Raw genomic sequence first — 5,201 nt, forward strand, 5'->3', positions numbered from 1 at the left:
ACTATATGAATATTTGGGACACGGCACTAGTACCATTGATCACATGGAGAGTGGAGAATGGCATTGGTTCCATTCTCCACAATCCATGTGATGAATGGTACTAGTTCCATTCTCCAAATAATCACAAAGAGTTATGGACAATGGCACTAGTACCAATTCTATAATCATCATGTGTTAGGTTCTTATACATAGTAGTTGGGAGGACTCTAATGTGATAACCCTAACATCATGTTTTGTGCTCCCACTATGTCACATGCATAGTCATTTCCAAGATGCACACAACCTGTCTTTCCACTATCATAAGTGGAGAACCATTCTCCACTAGTAGAATAACTTTGACATCTGGAGAATGGAACTTGTGCTATTCTCGGCAATCCATGTGATGAATAGCACTAGTGTCATTCTCCACAAAGTCATGTAGGATGGCACCACTGGCAATCTCCACAAGCTCTCATAGTGTATGGCACCGGTGCCATTCTCCACAAACTCCCATTGAGATTGGCATAAGTTCTTAGATGGATTTGAGGAGAATGGCATCAGTGCCATTCATCATATGGAGAATGGAGAATGGCATTGGTGCCATCCTCCACAGTCCATGTGATGAATGTCACTGGTGCCATTCTTCAAAAAATCAGATGGTATTGTGGGCAATGGTACTAGAGCAATTGACCAAATAATCATATGATGTTGAGAATGACATTAGTTCCATTCATCACATAAAGAATAGAGAATAGCACTCGTGACATTCTCGGAATAATCATATGATGTTGTGAAGAATGGCACTGGTGCCATTCTCCAACCATCATGTGCTATGGAGAATGGAATCCATGTCATTCTCCATAATATCATATGAGTTTTTAGACAATGGCACCATTGCCATTCTCCAACCATCATTTGTTATGTTTGACATCTGGAGAATGGAACTTGTGCCATTCTTGACAATCCATGTGATGAATGGCACTGGCGTCATTCTCCACAAGGTCATGTAGTATGGCACCACTGCTAATCTCCACTTGCTCTAATGGAGTATGGCACCGGTGCCATTCTCCAAAAACTCCCATCCAGATTGGATTTAGTCCTTATGAATATGAGGAGAATGGCACTGGTGCCATTCTCCAAAACATCATGTGTTTACTTTGAGAATGACACTGGTACCATTCATCACATGGGGAATGGAGAATGGCATTGGTGCCATCCTCCACAATTCATGTGATGACAGTCACTAATATCATTCTCCAAATAATCAGATGGTGTTGTGGGCAATGGTACCAGTGCCATTGACCAAATAATCATATGATGTGATTGAGAATGGCATCATCACAGGGAGAATAGAGAATAGCAGTGGTAACATTCTCCAAATAGTCATATGATGTTTTGGAGAATGGCACCGGTGCCATTCTCGAATGATCATGTGTTGTGGAGAATAGCTCTGTTGTGGAGAATGGAACTACTACCATTTTCCAACCATCATGTGTTAGGTTCCTCTCAAATTTCCTATGATAAAACTCTCATGTGTCAACGTTGGCACCTGGAGAATGACACTGGTGGCATCCTCTTAAATCCATAGTTGAATGAGCCTAGTGCCATTCTTGACAACATCATGGAGGATGGCACCAATTTCACTATCTACAAACTCTCATGCAGGATTCTCCACATATTCCCGTGGAGTATGGAACCGGTGTCATTATTCACAAACTCCGATTGAGATTGGCATTATGGTCAGATGAATTTGAGGAGAATGGCACTAATGCCATTCTCCAAAACATCATGTGGTTACTTGGGGAATGGCACCACTGCCATTAATCAAATGGAGAATGGAGAATGGCATGTTCCATCCTCCACAATCCATGTGATGAATGGCACTGGTGCCATTCTCCAAATAATTAGATGGTGTTGTGGACAATGGAACCAATACCGTTTTATAGTCGTCATGTATTAGGTTCCTATACATATTATTTGGGAAGACTCTAATGTGATAACCTCACATCATGTGTTATGTTCCACTAGTAGGATCATGAACATTCTACACAACATCAGATGATTATTTGGAAAATGAAACTAGTACTATTATCCTACCATCAGATGTAGTTTTAGAGAATGGTACTGGTGCCATTGTCCACAACACTATATGAATATTTGGGGAATGACACCAGTGCCATTCATCACATGGAGAATGGATAATAGAATCGGTTCCATCCTCCACAATGCATGTCATGAATGTTACTGGTGCCATTCTCCAAATAATCCAATGGTGTTGTGGACAATGGCACCAGTGCCATTCACCAAATAATCATATGATGTGGTTGAGAATGGCATCATTGCCATTCAACACATAGAGAATAGAGAATAGCACTAGTGACATTCTCAACATAATCATATGATGTTGTGGAGAATGGCACCACTGCCATTCTCCAACCATCACGTGTTGTGGAGAATGGAACCAACATCATGTAGGATGGAACCAATTCCACTATCCACAAATGCTCATGCATGATTCTCCACATACTCTCATGGAATGGCACTGGTGCCATTCTTCACAAACTCCCATTGAGATTGGCATTAGTTCTCAGATGAATTTTAGGAGAATGCCAGTGGTACCATTCTCCAAAACTGACATGTGGTTACTTGGAGAATGGCATCATTGCCATTTATCACATGGAGAATAGAGAATTGCATTGGTGCCATCCTCCACAATCCATGCGGTAATTGTCACTGGTTCCACAAACTCACATGGAGATATGTTGTTCTAGCATTCTCTCAAGGTCATCAGATGAAATTGTGGAGAATGGAACTAGTGCCAATTCTTCAAAGAATCATATGATGTAATGGAGATTGATGTTAGTGCCATTCATGACATGGAGCATGAATATTGTCACTGGTGCCATTCTCCACAATCCATGTGATGAATGAAACTGGTGCCATTCTCCATAATATCATATGATTTTTTGGACAATGGCACCAGTGCCATTCTCTAGCCATCATGTGTTATGTTCCACTAGCATGATAATGGGCGTTCTACACAACATCAAATGATTTTTTGAAAAATGACACTAGAACCATGATCCTACCATCATGAGTGGACCATTATCACCAAAAGATCAGATGTAGTTTTAGAGAATGACATTGGTGCCATTGTTCACAACACTATATGAATATTTGGGGAATGGCACGAGTTCCATTCATCACATGGAGAATGGAGAATGGCATTGGTTCCATCCTCCACAATCCATGTGATGAATGTCACTGGTGCCATTTTCCAAATAATCATAAAGTGTTGTCACCAATGGCATTAGTACCATTCTATAGTCATCATGTGTTAGGTTCCTATACATATAATTTGTGAAGACTCTAATGTGATAACCTTGATATCATGTTTTGTGTTCCACTGGTAGGATAACTTTGATATCTAGAGAATGGAACTTGTTCCATTCTTGGCAATCCATGGGATGAATGGCACTAGTGTCATTATCCACAAGGTCATGTAGGATAACACCACTGCCAATCTCCACAACCTCTCATGGAGTATGGCATGGGTGCCATTCTCCACAAACTCCCATTTAGATCGGCATTATTTCACAGATGAATTTGAGGATATTGGCATTGGTGCCATTTTCCAAAACATCATGAGTTTACTTGACAATGGCATCAGTACCATTCATCACATGGAGAATGGAGAATGGCATTGGTACCATCCTCCACAATCCATGTGATGAATGTCAGTGGTGCCATTCTCCAAAAAGTCTGATGGTGTTGTGGGAAATGGTACTAGTGCAATTCACCAAATAATCATATGATGTGGTTGAGAATGACATTAGTGCCATTCAATACATGGAGAGCAGAGAATAGCACTGGTGACATTCTCCAAATAATCATATGATATTGTGGAGAATGGCACTGGTGCCATTCTCCAACCATCATGTGTTGTGGAGAATAGAATTGTTGTGGAGAATGGAACCAACATCATGGAGGATGGCACCAATTCCACTATCCACAGACTCTCATGCAGGATTCTTCACATACTCTCATGGAGTATGGCTACAAACTCCCATTGAGATTGGCATTAGTGCTCAAATAAATTTGAGGATAATGGCACTGGTGCCATTCTCCAAAACATCATGTGGTTACTTAGAGAATGACATTGGTGCCATTCATCACATGGAGGATGGAGGATGGCATTGGTGCCATCCTCAAAAATCCATGTGATGAATGTCACTGGTGCCATTATCTAAATAATCATATGGTGTTGTTGACAATGGTACCAGTGTCATTCATCACATGGAGAATAGAGAATAACACTTGTAACATTCTTCAAATAATCATATGATGTTGTGGAGAATGGCACTGGTGCCATTGTCCAACCATCATATGTTGTGGGGAATGGAACGAATACCAATCTCTAATCATCATTTATTCAGGTTCCTCCAATTCTTTTATGAGAAAAATCTCACGTGACAACCTTGGCATCTGAATAATGGCATCAATGCCACTCTCTACAAACTCACATGAACATTAGCATTAGTGCTATTGACATCTTGTGAAAAGTCTACATGGAGGATGACTCTAGTGCCATTCTCCAAAAGATCATAAGAAGTTGTGAAGTTTAGCACTGGTGCCATTCTCCAAATAATCAAATTATGGTGGGTAGAATGGAACTATTGACATTCATCACATGGAGAATGGGGAATGGCACTCTAAGTGCAATTCTCTTCAATCCATGTAATGAATGGCACTGGTGCCATTGTCCACAACCTCATGCAAATAATTGGAGAATAACACCAATGGATGAGGATGAGGATGAGGATGAGGATGATGAGTATGAAGAAGAGGCGGTTGTGAAGCATGGCATCATCAAGGAGTGCATCAGGTGCTATTGTAGCAGACAACAGACCACCCAAAATGGGGACTATCAATGTAGAGGACAACATACCATCCAAAATGGGGACTATTAATGATGCGATCGATACAGGGGGTATAGAAGAAAACATAACACAAAAATGGAGACAATTGCAAGGAATATCATTAATCCTATACTTTTAGAAGAGAACATGGATGAACATACTATCTCAACATTGGGGATAAGACTAGATAATCTTATTGTTGTTGCAAACATGTATGAAAACGTAGCACCTAACAATTTGGATGAGTCAAAAGCTAGCAACTTCAAGGAGAATTTGGATCTACATCCACATACAATTTCTTTG

The sequence above is a fragment of the Dipteris shenzhenensis genome, chromosome 9, assembly GCF_047967505.1.
Source record: "Dipteris shenzhenensis isolate YYH24624 ecotype China chromosome 9, Dip_SZ_1.0, whole genome shotgun sequence".
NCBI classification, from domain to species: Eukaryota; Viridiplantae; Streptophyta; class Polypodiopsida; order Gleicheniales; family Dipteridaceae; genus Dipteris; species Dipteris shenzhenensis.